General features: G+C 37.6%; 1 protein-coding gene and 1 long non-coding RNA gene across 5 annotated transcripts in view; both read left to right on the plus strand.

Annotated features, from left to right (window-relative positions):
- LOC127523435 (testisin-like) overlaps positions 1–22,644 on the plus strand; it is a 118,594-nt gene that overhangs the window by 56,701 nt on the left and 39,249 nt on the right. The window lies entirely within an intron of this gene.
- LOC127523454 (uncharacterized) lies at positions 1,499–14,500 on the plus strand. The gene is made up of 4 exons (XR_007932878.1): positions 1,499–1,583; positions 12,947–12,970; positions 13,049–13,220; positions 14,367–14,500. It is a non-coding gene; the product is annotated as an uncharacterized LOC127523454 (long non-coding RNA).

Raw genomic sequence — 22,644 nt, forward strand, 5'->3', positions numbered from 1 at the left:
GAAGAGGAATGTGAATTTGAAGTGGAGGAAACACTTCCAGAGAAACGGAAAAGAAAGAAAAAGATGATGCCTGATGAAATGACAAGTGATGAGAGCTTTACAGATGCAAACAGTGCTTATGAAGCTAAGGTACATAACTAGATCATGGACACAGCCACAGAGAGCATCCATCGACGCTTTTTAACTTTCCCTCTATGCAGACTTGGCTATCCTGTATCCTAGAAATTTTCCTGAAGTTTCTTCATCAGGCTTGCCTGATTCTGCGTTTCACGAACTGAATAAATACTTGCTCAGATTTGACAACAGGGCAACTCCTGCCCATTTGCAAAGTGAGTTAAAATGCCTTGCAGTCAAGTGGCCAAGACTTAAACAATCTGTACTTGAAAAGTACAAGGTCAGGATAGCAGAGGATAATTCTTGTGTTTGGGAAGAGGGAGAAATACAAAATAGCACCTGCAAGGCCTGTAAAAACTGCCCAACCTGTTGCTATCAACTCCTCACAAGGTACAACCTCCTGACCGATGCCTATCACATACTTGGATTGGCATACAAATTCCTGCTGACTCTGCCTGTGACACAGCTTGTGAGAGAAGTTTTTCCATCTTGAAATTCATCAAGAATTGCCTAAGGAGCACAAATTTCCAGGAACACTTGGAGGCGTTCATGCTGATGGCCACAGAGAAAGACATTCTCATGTCCCTTGACATTGACACTGTCAGTGACCTGTTGAAGAAGCTTTTACTCCCACAACATTAAATGCAGACACACAGAAAGACAGATGGCATAGGCACACACACACACACACACACACACACACACACACACAGAGAGAGAGAGACATATGAATACTCAAATTGTAGAATAGTTCTGTTGTTTCAGGTTTCTAGATTCTAGGTTTATGTTTATCATTATATGTCATCTACATTTTTGCGTTCTGCTATTTTTATGTAGATTTCAAGTATTTTAGTTCATGCAATAACAAATTTATTTCAATCACCATGGGTTTTGTGATGTTATTTGCCATAAATGCGATATATTGACTGCTGTAATATAGTGAGATAGTAGCAGCTGTTTGTAGTTGTTGTGAGGCCTATTTTGGGGAAAATCCAGGGCGTTTTTTTTTCTTTCAGTCCATCTTTGCTTATATGTGCTGTAATATTTCCTTATTATTCACAGGACAGGTACACAAAGACCTTTTTCATACCAACATTTTTGCATGCCAATATTCATATTCATATAGAGATATTTGAGTTTATATTCAAATTCTAAAATCACTGACGTGATATCATTCCATATAAAATAGATAGAGGTCATTAGTGAATAGAGGACAGACGATATCAGAAACAGCTGTGAACATACGGCAAGGTATACAAGGGTTTTTCAGATATTATTTGACTTCTTTAAAAATTTAACTTTTTATATGACTTCCATAGATTTATTGCTATGTATTCTAATATAATGAGTCATGATTGCATACTTCTATATTTATTTTCTTTTCAGCTCCTCTCCATTCTTAGAGCCAACTGATTCTGCTTTCATTACAATGGAGTATCTGAAGTATCTGATGCTGATATTTCTCATCAGTAAGTGTTTCTTAGTTTTTGTCAATATTTATAACAAGTCTGAAAGATTTTTATTTGTTATTTATACATATTTTTAGAAATGAATGCAAAAAAAAAAAAATTGTATTCCCTACATTGGCAATACAACAATGTGTTTAAAAAGGGCATCTAAGCACAAAGAAAGCACAAAAAATTTTAAATATTATTATTAAAAAAAAAAAAAAAAATCAAATGATCTCAGATGATTTATTTTTACACGTGACAGCCTAAAGTTTGTAAACTTCTAAACAGATACAGTGGAAGGAATTAAATGATTATTACGTTTTATTATTACAAGAGAATGCTATTTTAGTCTTTCTACTTCAGAATTTCATGTTTAATTCAGTGAGTTACTTGCCATTTCTTTATAATTGTTTGTGAAATTGACTAGACACTTTAGTCTAGGGAACACATATAAACTATTAACTACGACTTTTCCCTCAATAGACTCCTACTTTACTGCTTATTAATAGTTAGTAAGGTAGTTGTTAAGTTTAGGTATTGGGTAGGATTAAGAATGTAGAATAAGGTCATGCAGAATAAGGCATTAATATGTGCTTAATAAGTACTAATAAATAGCCAATATTCTATTAATATGCATGCTAATAAGCAACTAGTTAAAATACCCTAAAATAAAGTGTTACCGAAATTTCTGAGTGAAAATTAATTCAAAATTTTTTTCAGTGCCTATAATAGGTCATCTGGTTGTACATCTTGGTTGTCTTCAAAGCATTGTTGGTGTTGATGCTGACAGTATGTGTTTCTAGTTGTCTAGTTGTACTACGGATGACTAACCTTTTTAAAAAGTGCAATATCAATAATATTACCAGTGATGAAGGCTATCAAACAATTAGAAATAGTTGAAACAGTTATAATGCACAGCACTGAAGTGTTTTGTATAGGTATGGTGAGCATTTTCTACCCATTGACTGAATAACATACAATTCTAAGGAAACAGAGGCAGATCATTAATATTAATGGGCTCAGGTTCACTACGTAGGTGAATGGCAAATACTGCAGCTCTTTATCAGTCTACCTTTTATGCATTAGTCCCCAAAATTATTTTACAGGCACCCCAAGCCTCCCAAAATAAATAAATGTGTTTCACATGAGCATACAGCACTTGAAGCAAAAAATATATCAGTGCCTATATTTCTTGTATGAATACATTTCAACAAAAAAAAAAAAAAAAAAAAAAAAGTGAAGTGAATAATTTCTTTCCTTTTTTGGTAACACTATATAATAACTGCACACTATTAATCATTAGTTCAAGCATTAGTAAGTAGTTAATTAATCATTTATAAAGCATTGTCCCTACATTAATAGACATTAATAAGCAGTTTATAAATACAGCTATAACTGCTTTATTTTTGATTTATAAGCATATCTATAATGTGTTTAATAATTGTATTTTCATACTTTATTAATGATCAATTTATCATTTCTAAATTAAGTTTTACATTATTTACAAACCAGTTATTTAGGAATTGTCAGTGTTTCATAAGATCATTTAGAAAGTGTAAGTAAATGATTAATAAACTTTTTATATATTATTTAGACATATAGTAATAGTTACTCAGTGTGTTAATAAATGCTTTATTAGCATGTATTACTACTATATTTCATGATTAATTCAGGTAGTTATAAAACATTTAGTAATTGTCAGTTAACTATTTTAGTGAGCTCATCTAAAGTGAGGACTATTTATGCCTCATAAAGCTTTTACAAATCAGATTTAAAGGCTCAGTTTTCTTCTAAAAAGAAAAAGGAAGCAAACACAACACAGTGATACAAAACAGAAATATTTATTTCAAGATGCAAAACATGAAACTGTACAACTGTACACTTGATATAAAATGAAAAATAAACCTCTGCAATATCATATAAAGATAAAAAGGACCTAAATAAGCGACAAAATGAACAAACAAAATAAGCAAGAAAGTGAATATAAATATAAAAAAAAGCAACAAAATAAATATGCATCAAGAAAATAAGCAACAAAACTAACAAAAAGCAACAAAATGAAGAAAATGAGCAAAATATTTTAGTGTAGTAAGAAGGTCTTGTTTCAGTTTCATTGCTGAAATGAAAAAAAAAAATCATTGCCAAAATTCCACATAAAATTTAGTGCGGCAAATACCAAGTAAATTCTACTTTTCAAACTGAAGACTCACGATTAGCTGAGATACTCAACAATTGATCAAACAATATATAAAATGAAGATTTTATGTAAATTCTTGCCATCTCAGTGCTCTTACACTGCTTACAGTGACTGAATATGACTACTTGTACTTTCTTGAAATGTCATGAATCAATCTGCCAAATGCACCATCATACTGTTTTTTTTTTTTGTTTGTTTTGTTTTGGGGTTTTTTTGCAAGCCATTCATTCCACTAAATCACTCAGAAAGCAAACTCTCAGTCCCATTTTATTTGTTGTATTTTGGCACTCCTGTAATCCAGTGTTAAGTTTTCTGGAGGTGTACAGGATTTTTTACTTTCTATGACATTGCAGAGGTTTAAGTGTACACTTGTACAGTTTAATATTTTTGCATCTTGAAATAAATATTTATATGTTCTGTATCACTGTGTTATGTGTTTCCTTTTTCTGTTTAGAAGATAACTGAGCCTTTAAATCTGATTTGTAAAAGCTTCATGAGGCATAAATAGTCCTCACTTTAGATGAGCTCACTAAAATAGACAGACAACTACTAAATGTTTTATAACTACCTGTTTTAATCATGAATTACAGTAGGAATGCATGTTAATAAAGCATTTATTAACACACTGAGTAACTATTACTATATTCAGTTTACTTAGTACTTTACTTTTACTGAATAGATGGTAAATCACAGAAATATAACATTATGTAAATTACTTTCTACACAAAAAAATGTTTAAGTTGTAAATACTGGCTAAAAGGGGTGACACTATGTCGATAGTCCACTTTAGACATTCTGCTGACTATAAGTAACTTTGAAACTCCATGTCAACTACCAGTCATTAGAGTATATGTAGACTGTCTGCACTTTATTTTGATGCTTTCCAAAACAGACATTCTACTGACTAGAAGTAAATTTGCAAGTACCTCTTAAAGGGTTAGTTCACCCAAAAATGAAAATTCTGTCATTTATTACTCACCCTCATGCCGTTCCACACCAGTAAGACCTTCATTAATCTTCGGAACGCAAATTGAGATATTTTTGTTGAAATCCGATGGCTCCGTGCGGCCTACATAGGGAGCAATGACATTTCCTCTCTCAAGATCCATAAAGGTACTAAAAACATATTTAAATCAGTTCATGTGAGTACAGTGGTTCAATATTAATATTATGAAGCGACGAGAATATTTTTGGTGCGCCAAAAAAACCCAAAATAACGACTTGGCCGATTTCAAAACACTGCTTCAGGAAGCTTCGGAGCATAATGAATCAGTGGTTAGAAGCTGCTTATTCAATAACAAAGGCATAGCTTGATGATGCCATGAAGGAGTGTGGAATAATGGGAGTAGTCATCTTTACCTCCACAAGCTTCCTCGCCTCCTCATTCCTTGCCTCCTCAAGGTGCAATCAGAGAATTGAGATGTCCTTCAAGATGGCTGAATTCGATCGGTTTCCGGGTCACGAGCTTGAGGACGTAGGAGTGAGGAAACAAGGAAGCATCAGGGAGAAATTATGCTCATGGATGATCTAATGTATTAAAGTTTTATTAACGTTACTGTGTTAACGTTTTACATTGCTATTTTTATTATGCTTATATGCCGCAGTCGGCCGCTGCCTCTCCTTTCATTTTGTAGTTTATGCATCTGAGCTTGAACTTTGTTACAGTTACGTTTGATCACTTAAATTCACAATATTTTATTTCATTCTAATGAAACAGCCGCAAGTGTTGAATTACATACAGGTCAATTTATTTGACAAATTAAAATTGTGGGGTAACATATCATACAAAAATTTGAGTGTGTGAAAGTTGTTATAACGTTGTTTGTTCATTCGGTGGCTGGTATGAGACACTTGTTGCACACTGCAGTAAGCTAGATCGATATTAGAATATCATATTAACAAAATGTGGATGACTTGTGTTGCTAAATGGCATGCAATTCATTTTAAAACATTGTATAGTGGAGAAAATTCTGTATTACTTTTACTACAAATAAAGCTCTTTCAAATTAAAAGCTATGTTAGCCACTTGGTTAAATAGCGTTGTCTGATTTGCTTTTTTGGTACAAACATGTTATTCACGGTAAATCAAGAAAACAAGATTTAAACAATAAGACTAACCATATAACAATGATTAGTTTTCTTTCGATAAAGGTATCCAAACAGTTGCTCACCTGTCTAATAAAAGTAAAACACATAATATATTAAAGGGGACCTATTATGCCCCTTTTCACAAGATGTAATATAAGTCTCTGGTGCCCCCAGAATGTATCTGTGAAGTTTCAGCTCAAAATACCCCACATATCATTTATTATAGCTTGTCAGATTTTCCCCAATTTGGGTGTGAGCAAAAACATGAAAAGTAAAGATAAAAGTTATCTTTGGCAGCATGGTTCCTTATGGGGGTTCTTGCTCCGAAATGAATTGAACATACAAGAGCTTTAACATTAACCCCCCGGAACCATCAGCTTAGAAATACATAGACAATTAAGACACTTAGTAATGTCTTTAAAAGCGAACACGGTAATCGTGTAGATATGGCAGCGGGACGTCTATACTGTAGCTTGGTTATTGGCATTTTCACCCCAAAATGGCTGCCACGCTACCAAAGCGCCACCTAGTGACTGTTACCCAAACAGCACCAGAGTTTCGCCTCTTGGGTTCTATACTCTTTGTGCGGGCGGTGCACAAACATGGACGGCCGAAGTTTTTGCCTTGTCCAAATACCCACACTTGCGGTCTTGGCCACTAGAGAGCGCGTGCACGCGACAGGAAGTAAGTGCGCAAGACTGTCCAATGTCTTAAAAATGCCCAAGTGCGGTGCCCTTAATGCACACTAAACCCACACTATCTTGAATACCGCTTCGGAGTGGTATTCGAGGCTAAGCGTATCCCATCATGCATTTGTTCGGAACTTACATGCCCTGAAATCACGAGATGTCAAGGAAATTAAAACATTCAACTGGAAGTTAAATTAATTATAGATAATTTGGTAGTAAAATATAAAGTGTTGCACATTTTATTGATGCAAAGATGAGCAGGCTATATGTATTTTGTACATCATTCTGCATTTTATCACTAAGCACCACAATTTTAAAATTGTGTCTTCTGTTAGCTACATAGCGACCACTGTACAGACATTTAGAAGTGTATTTTAAAATGCAAAGTATTGAAAATAATAATTTTTTAAAAAGCTGTAAAAGCTTGCATTTTTTGCAAGATTATAAGTGTGTCCCATAGAGACAGAGCGCATTTAGTATAATCTGAAAACCATGCCCACCGGGGGGGAAAACAATCCAACCGTCTCCATTGACTTTGTATTGCGTGAGGCTGCCTCCTTGTCATTTCTGACTTATTACAAAAAACAGAACAATGTCTAAAAGCTGCTATGTGACATGGTGTACAGCAAACAAGCTAAAAAACCCAGAACTAAGGTTTTATAAGCTGTTGACCCCAAAAAAACGAATGTTTAAGGACACAAAAGTGGATACAGGCAGTGAGACAGAGTGCCGAATATGTTCTCCTCCAATGCATTTCTTACAGTAATATGACCCGTTGTGCTCTGTCTCATTTTTTGGGGTCGACAGCTTATAAAAACTTAGATCTGGGTTTTTTGGCTTGTTTGCTGTACACCTTGTCACATAGCAGCTTTTAGACATTGTTCTATTTTTTGTTTTAAGCCAGAAACGACAAAGAGGCAGCCTCACGCTATATAAAGTCAATGGGGACTGTTGGATTGTTTTCCCCCCCGTTGGGCGTGGTTTTCAGATTATGACGCGCGTCGCTCTGTCTCTATTGGGTAATCAAAACGTCTACACACACTTGCAGTCTTCACGCCTACTTGAACACTTGAGCCAAATACAGGAAATACGTCATGTAAGTAGACAAATGGTCAAGTGCAAAGACGGCAAGTGTGGGTTTTTGGACAGGGCAATACTTTGGGCTTAAGTGTACAAATCTTCTCATAGCACGCGTGCAAGTTCTCTTTCTCATCTTGCGCTCGAATATTTAAGTTGGCAAGGCTTAAATGAGTTTAGTTTATACACAGATAGCAACGTGTGCTGTTCAGGTCTCACCTGCGCTCGCGTGCTATCAACCCCCGGCTGATGACGGCGTAAATGACTGCTCACATTCGAGTACGGCACTCGCATTGAACAAAGTTTACAAAAAGTGTCTGTTTTGTCCACGTTTTTTTGATCATCGCTGTTGTTCTAATATATTGGGAAGCAAGAATGCGTATCCATCGAGAGAAACATACATTAGCCTAACTCTCTCTGTCTGTTTTATTTATTATTAACAAACTATATTATAGATGCGTATGCATCGTCAGATATGAGATGAACCGCGGTGCAAGTGCGTGCCGAACACTTTACGATTTATGCTGCGTTCCAGGCAGGGTTTTGAGCCCGTAAGTCACGACTTTGTAGCGTTTCAGGCAAGGCAAGTCACGCCAAACTGCCTGAGTGCAAGGAATTTACCCTAATGTTAACTATGCCCAACATTTCCATGTGGCGATATACTTTCACTACATACTTATCGTTTCAGACACATAACATTGTAATGCATAATCGTGTGTGTATCATTTATCATTATTATATTATTAATTTGATTGCAACATTATATTGTCCTTAAGTCTATTTCTCACCGTGTACCACTTGCATTAACACCGCATCCGTAGGGGCTGCCATTGTTGTTTCGCGGGCTATGTGAGGTCAGAGCGCGGAAATCCAGCGTTAGCGTTAGTTCTGGCAGGTCACGTCAGTCAAACTTGCATCAACTGACTCGTCTATAGGAATACGACGCCTATCACGGCATTCATATATAAGCTCCTCAGTATTATCAGCAGCTATTGCATTTCTCAGGAGCTAATTAAATGGCGAATTCGACAGGCAAATCAGCATCATCTCACTAGGAATTGTGCAATCGGGAATTTAGCGAGAGGGATTCGTTCCCCACATTGATTTCACCTGGTCGGGGCGCTTTCGTTTGTATAGCAAACATAGACTGTAAAAAAAGAAGCAACATACACGCTAATCGGATCGCCTGTGTTTAGCGCTACATAGCAGATTCAAGCAGCTTTGCAGTAGACTAGAGACAGGAAGACGATTCGTGGTGCAAACGGATTTTCTGCTGTGGCGCAGCACATAGTAAACCTCACGCTGTTCTTAAAGGTATAGTTGCTACTGGAAAAACGCTTCTTCTTAAAGCTATTAGTTGCTATTAAGAACAAGCTGTTCTTAAGGCTATCTAGTTGCAATGGAAGGCAAATGTGTAAAAAAAAAAAAAAATAATAATAATAATAATAAAAATTGCTTGTTACCGAAGCTTCTAGTGTCATTGCCGCATACTATAAGTACATGCTGTGGTAAGTTTATTCAGGTACATGCTGGGCTGGAAATGGGGGGTAACGCGGGGGGACGGCGTCCGGGGAGTGAATTTCGAGGGGGGACGACGTTCCAGTTCAAATTGGTTTGATTTTTTTTTTTTTTTTTTTAAGCGAAATGAATGGATTTCTGTATTTATTCACTCAATAGCCTACGAAAACTAAATGAATTCAGCACAAAAACAGCGCGCAATAAAATTGCATGATTAATCACAAAAAGATCGCGATCTGGATTCAAACACCCACGCGATCATACTGCTCGAAGTGGGCCGGTACGCACCGGCACTTCTCTATTTTAATTCTGTACCGTAGCCTCGCTTTGTCTTGCGTACCGGCACTTCTCATGTGTTGCCGGTAGTCTAACCCCCACACCGAAACATAGAATCAGGCAATTAATTAATTGTATACATCGCACGTTCGGAACTTTTATAAGCATGAGTGACGCGCCGCGCGCTCCAAAAGTATAAGATTTGCGCGAGCCTTTACTATGATAAAATGTGAAACCCATTTGAATTCTCTTGAGAATGTAGTAAAACGCTATGGAGAAAGTCAAACATGATCTAAAAACAGCCACTAAAAAGTGGGGAAAACATGATGATGATCCTGCAAGCTTTTTAAACTTCTCATGACAACCTTTACTAGAGTTTATCACATTCTGTTGTATTTATTGTGTTACATTTTAAATAACTTGTTGAAGAATTTATAATATATAATCTATTAAGGGAATAGATTTAAAAAAGAGAGAAAGTTAACATTGCCCTAAGCATGCAATGAGGAGTCATCAATGGTCTAGCTGTAATTATATCCTTATTATAACAAATGCTATGGTTAAACAATTACAAGAATTACTTTTTCATTGGCCAAGTACAAGTTAGAATCAAGAGCTTAACCTTCTTGAATTATTGACTAAATATTGGTTTTCCCCATGTGTAAAATGTGCTTGCTAATATGACAGATATGCCCATTAGGAAAAACCTGTCTGTATTCCAAGAATTAACATCTTAATTCTGAATTAACGTTCAGTATAAGAACATTTTAAGTAAAGATAGTTTGACTTCCCATGGCACTTTGTAAACAAGTAATTGTTAACTATAGGCTGTTACTTTATTGCAGTTGTGTTATCAACCAACTTTGCATGTGTGGGACATTTTGCAAAAATAAAGCAACAAACAAATAAATAAACCTCACGAGGGAGGAGGGAGCAACCGAGGGAGACAACCAGTCCCCCCATCCCAAACGGAAGTGAACAAAATAGAGTAAAACTCCTTTTGAAAGTAACTTGATTAACTTCAAGTCAAGTCAGCTTTATTTATATAGTGCTTTTTACAATGCACATTGTGTCAAAGCAGCTTTACAGTGATAACAGGTAAATAATTTTGGCTGCACAGCAGCTCTTAAAGAAAATGGTGTTATTGTCCAGCTTAAGTAAATTCAGTATTGATTCATTCCGTTGAAAATCAATAGTTTTTAATGTAGTTTGTATACAATGGTGTCAATGCAGGCAGATCAAAAACATTGTTGAATATCAAGTGTCCCCAACTAAGCAAGCCAGAGGCGACAGCGGCAAGGAACCCAAACTCCAACAGGTGACATCCGGTGACAAACAGGTGACAAACAAATCTTCCCATCTAGAGTCCCCCCAGTGAATCTCAGCCATTTCCAGCCCTGGGTACATGCTATCTTAAGCTGTTGTCTTAGACTTTATGCTTTATGCTCTTTATGATATCCGATCATATTGTAACATTCGTGTTTTAAGTTAGCAACTTTTCTGTGGCTTAAAACTTATCAGAGTATAGTAACATGCTTGTCCTTAAACACACAGAGGTCTCTTATTCAACACTAACAACGTCGTAGCTTGATCTTCACTTCCACAGCCGAAGGAATCAGCCCGACTGGAGCAGAAATCATGCTCATGATGAGGAAGCACTGTATTTCATTGCTTAGCTGCACGCTGCATCTAACTCAGAGCTATTGCTGCGGGTGTATGCTTCCCCGACCAGACTACCACTAGTTTAATACTAGTCTGTGATTTACAACATGCTTGTATCAGATTTGCTGCCGCTAGGGGTGTAAGCTTTCCCCAGTAAAAGAAAAAAAAAAAAAAATGTAATAGTTATGTATTAAGCAATGGGTGTATGCTTCCCCGACTAGATTGCCGCTAGGGGGTGTAAGCTTTCCCCAATAGATATTTAAAAAAAAAAAAAAAAAAAACACTTGTAAATACTAGTTTAATACTAGTCTAGATTTGCTGCTGCTAGAGATGTAAGCTTTCCCCATTTATAAAAAAAAAAAAAAATAATTCTGGGTTTTTACAGGCCTAGGCTCATTTAGGTAACTGCATTTTAAAGGAAACATAGCATTCAAATTTTCGCACTAAGTTTGTGTTGGGGGATATCAGCATATGGTTTGTTTTGGGGGGTTATTGCTGCTCTCCCTGCCCTTATCCATGCTAGGCTGCATGGACGCGCAGGGAGTTCTTGCCCAGAACAGAAATATACCGCCAATACAAACTCTTTGCAATTATCAATCATACAGTGGCAAGAAAAAGTATGTGAACCACTTGCAGAATCTGTGAAAATGTTAATAATTTTAACAAAATAAGGGAGATAATAAAAAATGCATGTTATTTTTTATTTAGTACTGTCCTGAGTAAGATATTTTACATGAAAGATGTTTACATATAATCCACAAGAAAAAAAAATAGCTGAATTTATTAAAATAACCCCATTCATAAGTATGTGAACCATTGATTCTTAATACTGTGTGTGGTTACCTGGATGATCTACGACTGTTTTTTTTGTTTTGTGATGGTTGTTCATGAGTCCCTTGTTTGTCCTGAGCAGTTAAACTGAGCTCTGTTCTTCAGAAAAAATATCCAGGTCCTGCAGATTCTTCAGTTTTCCAGCATTTTTTGCATATTTGAACCCTTTCCAGCAGTGACTGTATGATTTTGAGATCCATCTTTTCACACTGGGGACAACTGAGGGACTCAAACACAACTATTAAAAAAGGTTCAAACATTCACTGATGCTCCAGAAAAAAACATGATGCATTAATAGATGGGGGGTGAAAACATTTGGAATTTAAAGATCAAGGTAAATTGTATTTAATTTGTCTTCCGTTTCAGCTCCTCCTCTCTTCGGTCAGGATTGGCCTTATGATTCCCCTGAATCAGACTAATTCTTGAAACATGTGTACATGTTAAATTATTGATATTAATTATATCTGCATATGTTGGTTCTGTTCTGTTTACACTAGGGGGTTATTGCTGCTCTCCCTGGTCTTATCCATGCTAGGCTGCATTGATGCGCAGGGAGTTCTTGCCCAGAACAGAACCATACCGCCAATACAAACTCTATGCAATTATCAATCATATTTGACGATAGTGGTCCTGACAGAACTGGGAGTACATCGATCTAGTACGAGTTCACGGGTGGGAAGTCATGGGTTTGACTGCCGTTCCAGTGCACTTTGACAGGTAGAAGGTTGGAAAAACATGGGTTACGGGTTGCCTGGAACGCGGTATTAATCAAACTATATTTGTATATTATAAATATTTGTTGCTGAATACAATTAGGAGTTAACAATTTAGCCCCAGCTAGATTCAGGATGTGAAGTGATTATCAACTTATTCATGCCCAATCAATTAGATTATCTATCGACTGGAGTATCACCAGTATCTCAAATACTGAAATGAGCAGAGATTCTGCAACAGCTAGATTGTGAACCACAAAGTAGTGTTTCATCTTGAGCATACGGACACTGTGTTTAACGTTTAACTACTTCTCTCCTTTTACATTTTAGATGACACAAGAAAAGCTATAGAAGGTAATGTTTTTAAACTTTAAAGTATAAAAAATATCTCAAATTTGGTGAATTATTTATAGTTCTCACTATTCCCTTCAGCACAACGCTGTGGGGTTTCCTCACTGAGCACTGGTATTGTGGGAGGTGAGGATGCACCTGCAGGGAACTGGCCTTGGCATGTCAATCTACACTTTTCTGGCTATTACATCTGTGGAGGATCCCTCATCAGCCATGAATGGGTGCTCACTGCGGCTCACTGTGTTTCCTTCTTGTAAGAACACAAAATAGATTGGGAACACTTTAAAATACTGATCCTTCATTAATGAATAACTACACAGGAACAAATGAGTAATGCATTATTAACACTCTAGTAACTACTGTTAACTAACAAGAAACTCTGATTAATGAATTAGTAAGTAATAGTGCTCAATTGAAGGTGGTAGTTCACTATTAGCTAATCAGTAACTACTGTTTTTTTTTTTTCATTCCTCCCAGAGAACTACTATGAACTACTACATACAGGTTCATAATTAATGTGAATAATGCATAATGTATAATTAATTCTAAAGTGAAGATCATGGTAACCCACTAGTAATGACTGAAGTATTACCAAATCCTTCAGAAGGAATTACAAATTATTTGGATCAGTATTCTAATTTGAAAAACATGATAACTCTGTAGTAACTATTGGAGTCATTGTAAACTTTTGAAGATTTTATACATTTTTGTATTGTTTTGTTCAGTAATTCCTTCTGATGGATTTGGTAACACTTAATTACTAGTGGGTTACCATGATCTTCACTTTGGAATACTGATCCAGATAAGTAGTAATTACTTTAGAGTTATGTAGTAACTCTTGAATTATTACTATCCAATACTTTACAAAAACCTAAAAAGTTTACAATGACTTCAGTAGTTACGAGAGAGTTATCATGTTTCTCACTTTAGAATACTGATCCAAATAATTAGTAATTTCTTCTGAAGGGTAATACTTCAGTCATTACTAGTGGGTAACCATGACCTTCACTTTAGAATTAATGATACATTATGCATCATTCATGTTAATTATGAACCTGTATGTAGCAGTTCTTAGTAGTTCTTTGGGAGGTATGAAAAAACAGTAATTACTGATTAGCTAATAGTGAACTACCACATTCAACTGAGCACTATTACTTACCAATTCATTAATCAGAGTTTCTTGTTAGTTAATAGTAGTTACTAGAGTGTTAATAATGCATTACTCATTTGTTCCTGTGTAGTTATTCATTAATGAAGGATCAGTATTTTAAAGTATTACCAATAGATTTGTAAATCAAGTAATGTGTGATTTAATGTGTTAGTGCATTTGTTAGAGAGTGCATTAATTACAAAGCTAACACACCGTCACAGTTTTTTTTTTTTTTTTCCCCACATTCAGACCCTCAGCCAGATACTGGACTGTTTATCTGGGCAGACAAAGCCAAAACCTTTCAGTCTCTAACCCAAATGAGGTGAGTCGAAGAGTCCAATCCATCATTAAACATCCAGACTACGACTCATATCAGTTCACCAATGACATCGCCTTGCTGAGATTGAGTGAGCCAGTGAACTTTACCAGCTACATCAGCCCAATCTGCCTGGCTGCTAATGACAGTGTCTTTCACAACGGCACCACCTGCTGGTCCACTGGATGGAGAAGAACTGGCTTTGCAGGTAATGAGCGTCAGTTTGATGCATCAGACTACACGTAATCTGGATTATATAGCCAGATGAAAAAAAAAAAATAAAGAAGGACTTGTTATTGTACAACATTATATTTTACACATTACTAGTAGTTAATGTTTTTTGCCAATTTATTTTCTTTATACTTTTAATTAGGGCCCACATAATGTAACCTGATATTACCCCTCAATGAAAATCTTAGGATTTATCTTACCTTAGTCAAATAAAATAAATACAATTTAAAAAAATAAATAAATAATTACTCTACTGTACTGTAAATAGTACTGTAAGTACTGTACTGTCAATACTTGGAAGAACAACAATGAACCTCTTCTGACCAAATGCCAGAACAAGCCCACTAACCAAACTGAACTAACTCCAGATTTACTTCAGACAATACAAGCAAAATAGAACACAACATAGGCTTACATAAAGATTACAGTATCCACTTGTTAAATCAACAGAATAAAATTCTAAAAATTTAAAACATTTAAATTTAAACATGTTAGTGGTTGACCGATATTGGTTTTTTGATGGCCAATACCAATATCTTAGAGACCAGAGCAAAGTGACGATGGCTGATATATAGCCGATTTTATATATATATATATATATGAGCAATATCACACGAGTATCACACAAGCTGTGATTTGGCCATAGGCACGAGGCCGCATGATATACAGCCATATTGCACGGCTACTCATTTGATACTGCGTTTATACAATAGCGAAGGAATGTTGAGTCCCTCCACTGAAACTCATTGTATTTTGTACAGTATTAGAGAGAGAGAAAGAGAGAGAGAGAGATCGCCTGAACGAGCATTACATGTGTCTGATATAACATTCATTCTTCAGGTCGATGTCCATAATATTATATCCATTATAAAAGTCTGTTTGAATGTCCGCTGAGGAAAGTGATCTTTGTATTTGTCCTTTTTACAGCTAAAGGAATTTTCCATAATATACAGCACTAAAGCAACACCCTTTGCAAAAATTCCTTTCAAAGGGGTCATATAATGTAAAATAAGTCTCTGATGTAAAAAAAAATGTGTAAAATGTGTTTTGTTGGCAATCGTCGCACAAGTGCATATAATGTAAACAACACGAACGCTTTTGTTCCCCTTGTATTTATAATGATGTTGCAGCTAGCAGACATCGCAAAAGCGCCCGCTCTCGACTCTTTACCTCTGCCCACGGCACTGACGGCAGACACGCCTCCAGGATCTCGGCTTTTTCCGGAAAGACAAAACTAAAGACTTTTAGGAGATATGAAGGATACATTGTTACTCTATATGTACTCAAGATTAACATGAGATTGGCAGAAACTGTGTGATACCCCCCCCCTTTATGTCTCTTGCGACTGACACATTGAATGAGTCTCATTCACTCGTAAAGTTTTGCCACCATCTAATGGCATATTAATGTAACTTTAACTCAATCCATATTTCGTACCAATGGACCCTTTCTCAATACCAAATACAACATATTTATATAAAAAAATATTTATTGAATAACAAATGAAAAACAATAGCCATTATAAATGACAGTGGGAAATAAACACAGTACAGTTCAGGAAAACGTAAAGCACTAGTGCCCGTGACAGGTTGTCAAGTGTGCTGTGGATAATTACCAAATGGCAAAAAAATTAAATAAATAAATAAATAAATAAATAAAATAAAATAAAATAAAATAAATGCTAAACAATACCGTCGGTGTTAGGCGGAAACCTCGTATTTCTATATTTCCTCATTTTTTTTATTTTTTTATTTTTTTAAAAATAAAAATGTATGTGGGTTTTACAAATATTTAACAAATAAAGAGGATTTTAAAGAGCTTGTGACAAAACCTCATAACTCAAACTGTCAGTCAAACCTCATAAATCCGCCCCACCTCTATTGTGAATGAAGTGCTGCACGCAGTTTGGAGATCTCTGCTTCTTTGCAACGCAAAGGTAAATAAAGATCTGATGTTTGAAAAAAAAAAAAAAAAATGTAAAGTGTTTTCTTTGCTCAAGAAACACTGTCTATAAATGTTTTATGTATTTTAAGAGCGGAGAAGAGTTTTCGTCTGATATTTTTCCGTCTAGTTGTAGCCAATATGCTATGCTATTTAGAGGATGTAAGTTAAATATAGTCAAGTCATCTTCATTTATATAGCGTTTTTCACAATACATATTGTTTTAAAGCAGCTTCACAGTGACAATAGGAAAATTATTATCGAGCTAAAGTTGGTTTTTGATTGAATCACTTCCGTTGTAAAAATTGTTATTACTTTAGGGGCCACTTAAATGACACCTTGATCGATATTTTTGACAGAAAAGGTAGATTCAAGATCAGCCTGTAATTGACTAATTCTCTAGTATCAAGTTTTTATCAAGAGGTTTAATAATAGTCAGCTTAAAAGTTTACGGTACGTATCCTAGTGATAAAGATGAATTAATGATATTAAGAAGAGGATCTATGACCTCTGGAAGCATCTCTTTCAATAGCTTAGTCGGTATAGGGTCTAACATACATGTTGTTGATTTTGATGATTTAAGTTTAGACAACTCTTCCTGTCCTAAAGCAACGAATGAATGGAATTTTTCCTCAGGGACACTACAGTGCACTGTCTGACACGATACTTTAGTAGACGGTTGCATGGTTGCGTGGGTATATCGTTCCCCAAAGCGTTTCAAACACAGAGGAGAGTTCCCTTTCGAAAGGGAACGTCTCATGTTACGTATGCAACCATGGTTCCCTGAGAACAGGGAATGAGACTCTGCGTTTCCTTGCCATGCTCCGGGGCTGCCTGCTGAACAGTCCCTCAGATGATAAGATACTGACTGATTCTCTAGGCGCTCCTTATATACTTCCGGGTCGCACTATGATGATGTCATAGGCTAAAAGGATTGGAGAGATTTCATACTTTGCTTTCAGACATCGGTTCACGTGTGACGTTCACAAAAGCGTTTCAAACGCAGAGTCTCGTTCCCTGTTCTCAGGAAACCATGGTTACATACGTAACCTGAGGCATTTTCTGTCAATAAATGTAACCAAACAGTTGTTCCCTTGTCTATTAAAACATGTAATATATTAACACTCTGGAGTCAGGAAACGCGCCAGCGCGTTTTGCAGGATTTTTTTCACATTGCAGCAAAACAGACTTAAAATAAGTCTTTTTGTCAAAGAGACATAAGTAATATATCAATTGAAACTATAGAATATCTTCTTTTATTTGTGTACACTCAGAGTAAAAACAAAATGTTGTGCTTTTTGCAAAATAAAGAAAACCAACATGATGCATGATCTGTCGTCTCCCTCTGAATGAAGTCCAATCTGATAGTTCTCAGAAAATGAACTGTAACTTAGTGAATACTAATCACAAAAAAATTAGACTTATGTCTAAAGAAACGTTGGAATGTCAGGTTTTAAATCGTGTAAGTCAAATCGAACCCGAAGATTCACGCCTCCATGCATACTGTTTCTTGACAAAAAGTGTCTTAGAAAATTTAAATCTCTCTATTGTTTTATATGAACGAGTAGGCAGGATCATTTTTACATCATATTGAAGCAAAAACTCTAGTCTACAACCTCCAATACCCAGAAGTCTTGTGAACACAGATTTAATTTTTTTTTTTGGCCTTATTTCAGTGACTTTTTAATAACCACGCATAAACGTTATTCCTTCAGAAATACAAACATGTACGTACATGTTGTTTACATATTATGGTAGCCAAGTTCGTGCTGAATACAGTGTAATGACACTTTTGCCATTTATGTGTTTATGAACAAATGAAAAAAGCACAAATGTCAGGGCATGTCAAAACTTCTCCAGGGCCCCAAAACAGCCTCAGACTCCAGAGGGTTAAAGCGTCTTTGGTGTTTCTATGGTTTCTACAAAATAAAACCGGAAACCGAGGGTAACGCGGGTATGGCGCAATTAACAGGCGACTCCTCACACGTCCCGGAGCCTTGGTTAAAATTGCAATTTTCTCACGATTTACAAATAGTTGGAAACATTTGGGATATTATAAGTACTCAAGTGAACAAAATATATAACTCTGGCCTAGTGGTTTTTGGATATTTTACTGCAAAAAATCTTACATATTGCACCTTTAAGTCAGCGCTTCATGAATGACATTTGTGACATTTTGAGATTATTTTTCATGAAAGTTGTTTTCTGTTATTCATGGATTATTTTATCATCATTATTATTTTTTAATCTGTACTGTAAGTGTAACATATAGTGATCCATATTTTCATCAGAATGTCTCAAAAGTCTGTTTTCTTCATATGACAATTAGGTGCTGTGTCCAGTTCTGAAACTCTACAGGAAGTGAAGGTAAATGTGGTGGGAAATAAGGAGTGTGACTGCAGGTTTCAAGACGTCCCATTTTTGGACATACCAGTCACTCCGAAAATGATCTGTGCTGGAGGAGAGACAAGCACAGGAACATGTTTTGTAAGTTACAACAGTTCCCACAACAATGTTGAATTCTTGTTTGTGATTGATTGTGACACTTTTGAAGGGGGTTTTCTTTAACATGCAATCTATCAACCGGTCTTTTATCCCATTTCCATCGTATCAGTGCTGGTTCTTGTGCCTGAAATGGACTTGCGCTCTGCAGGTGAACTTCTAACTTCAGACTGCCGTCCTGCATTTCACTCATAGCTGAAAGATGCTGAGATGTGACTGACTCCATAACCTGCCAATAAACAAACGAGAACATTTTATCAACCAAATTAATTATGTTCATTATCTTTAGGAATAAAGTCACGCGTTTTATGCAAGGAATTAGGCGTTTCAAACAGGCAAAAAGACAGACGCGACACTCGTTTAGGTGTCTGAGATTGCTTCCCTGTATGCCGTTTTGCATTAAATAAAATGATTTAAAGCACAGTTATGATTTTATAGATAAAATAAAACATACACAAACCTGAATTTCTCAGAGGAAATGCACCAATTCTGCAATGCTGAGAAGATGGAACTACCATGGAGCCTGGATGAGAGAATTCAAACAGCCCGCGCTCACTCAGCCGCTGAATTTCCTTTCAGTCGATCACTCTCGATGTCTCATCGGAGAAGAACGTAGAATTGAAATCTCACTTAGAGGGACCAATCTACTTTGAGTGTAAACTAAACGAGCCAATGCACATTGGCTTGCGATTATTGCATTCAGCTGCTCTGCCTTGCAGCGCAGGTATAAATGAGCAGCAGGTGCAAGCGCATATCAGTTTTTCGCTTTGGAGCCAAGCTGTTCGTTTCTCTGAATGCTCTACAATCTACGGATTTGTGTTTTCTTCTAGCCTGCTCTTCGGGAAGAAAACAATTTCTATGTGTTGGCGAGACAGCATTTTAGTGGTGGCCACATTCTCCAGCTGACTTCAAACAAACAGCTGCTTTCACAGCTACAGAGAGTGAGTGCCTTTAATGAGCTGCTGATTATTCAGCTGTGAGTGAGCACACTGATCAGGCTGCACTTTTTCCGTCAGTGTCACACTGACTGGTTCCCCTGTGTGCTTCAGCACAAAAAAGAGAGCATTTTCCCAAAAAGAGCTTACATGGGCGTGAGTTTGAGTCTTTTTAAAGATGACATTCCACCTGTGTGTTTCTGGATGCGGTTAGGGTCTTTACTAGGCCTGTCGCGATTGGTCAATATAATCGGAAAAGGCAAAACCACAGCCACCGTAAGTGTGTATGTCCATTTAATTAACTCAGCCTTTGTATGCAGAACGCTTAAAATCCGCTGTCCTTTAACCTGCTAAAGGTGCCGTTCACATATCGCGTCTTTTGCGCACGCAAGTTTATTTCAAATGTAGGTGCGCTCATAATAGAAGCAATGCGCATGCAGTGCAGCGCGCTCGTTTTTTCCAGGCGCGCCTATGCCACGGCGAGATCATCTCAACATCCCAACTTTTAACAATGCCACTAGCGTTACTATTCATAAAACTATTCATATACAATATGAAAAGAGTTTGCCAAGTTAAAATAACATTAAGAATTTTTTTCCACTCTGAATTTTACATTTATATAATTTAGTTGTATGTATTTTTCTCTCAGTTGTAGGCAAAGCCATGTGACTGAATTCCTGCAAAAGAAGGACTACTCACCACAATTGGCTGCAGCTCTTACTGATAGTGTCCTGAATATGATTATCAAATTTATACTTTTTTATGGTACACTACTGAATGCCAAATTTGCCAAGTTAAATAAAATGTTCTTAAGAAAAATTGTTAATTTTTGGTGGAAAATTAATCGTTTAGATTAATCGATTAATCGATAAATTAGTCGATAGATTAATCAATATTAAAAATAGTCATTAGTGGCAGCCCTAGTCGTTACCTGGCACAGATGGATGGTCACGATCACTGTCTCACGTGTCTGGGCTCTCGTGGATGAGTTATGTTCCCACTGCGGGGACATGGCCATCTCAGTGTTGCGGTCGCGTCCCCAATACCTCAAGAGAGGTGGGGATCCTGTGCCTCTGCCTCGATCTAGTTCTCGTCTTGGTGGACACCAGGTGAGGGCTTTTTCAGGCAGTCGCATGGATGACCTGAGGATTACGGTGAGGAACCATCCAACGGTTCCTCCTCCCTCTTGCACTCCGCAGCCAGTGGAGCTGCCGGTTGAACGTGGTGGACCATCTTCACAATGTGTACCAGCCGTATCCTTCGGCGCTCCCCTCAATGACCGGATGTCGATCGCTGCATTGGAGGGTGAGCCAGATCTCTCAGGGGATGATGTTTCGGCTGCGTTGCCTTTGTCGGGAAGCGACATGGTCACAGTGCTGTCTCTGGAACATGCAGTGTCCACTTTTGTGGTCCAGGAGCACCATCTCTGGCTGTGTCTGGAAGACATGAGGGATGCCGACAAAACGCAGTTCCTAAATTCCCCCATGTCCCTGACCGGCCTCTTCGGCAACGTGGTTGAGAGCTTCGCCCACCAGTTCTCAGCCGCACAGAAGCAGACTGAGGCCATCGTCTCGCCGGCAGACAATCGCCCCGGCAGACAGCTGCTGCTCCTACTTCGTTGTACCTAAGAAAGGCAGTGGGTTACAGGCGATCTTGGATCTGCGAGTTTTGAACCAAGCCTTACACAAGGTACCGTTCAAAATGCTGACGCAGAAACATGTCTTCGGATGCATCTGTCCCTAAGATTGCTTTGCAGCAGTCGACCTGAAGGACGTGTATTTTCATGTCTTGATTCTCCCTCTGTACAGGCCGTTTCTGCGCTTTACGTTTAAGATTGCGCTTAACAGTACAAAGTCCTACCCTTCAAGCTGGCCCTGTTGCCCCGCGTCTTCACGAAAGTCGTGGAGGTGGACCTTGTTCCTATGAGAGAACTGGGCGTTCACATTCTCAACTATCTCGATGACTGGTTCATACTAGCACAGTCTTGTGATCAGTTATGCAAGCACTGGACTGCTCCACCACCTCAGCCAGCTGGGTCTTCGGGTCAACTGGGAAAAGAGCAAACTCTTACCTGTGCAGAGGATGTCTTTTCCTGGGGTGGAGCTGGACACAATCCAACAGACAGCACGGCTTATAGAAGAACGTGTTCAGTCAGTGCTGAACTGCTTGAATACGTTCAAAGACAGGACAGCGGTCCCACTGAAACTTTTTTTCAGAGACCCCTGTGGCATATGGCAGCCGCAGCAGCAGTAACACTGCTCTGTTTGCTTCATATGAGACCGCTTCAGCACTGGCTTCACGGCTGAGTCCTGAGATGGGCGTGGCAACACGGCACTCACTGGGTGAAAATCCCACCGACCTGTCGTCAGACCCTTCGTTTCTTCGGGCAGGAGTGCCCCTGGAACAGGTGTTCAGGCATGCTGTGTTATTTACGGATGCCTCTGCCATCGGCTGGGGTGCCATGTACAACGGGCATGCAGTGTCAATGGTTTGGACGGGACCCCAACTGCACTGGCACATCAACTGCTTCAAGTTGCTGGCAGTACTTCTTGCTCTGGGCTGCCTCAAAAGGCCACTACAGGGCAAAGACGTGCTGGTCACG

The sequence above is a fragment of the Ctenopharyngodon idella genome, chromosome 12 (genome assembly GCF_019924925.1).
Source record: "Ctenopharyngodon idella isolate HZGC_01 chromosome 12, HZGC01, whole genome shotgun sequence".
Classification (NCBI taxonomy): Eukaryota; Metazoa; Chordata; class Actinopteri; order Cypriniformes; family Xenocyprididae; genus Ctenopharyngodon; species Ctenopharyngodon idella.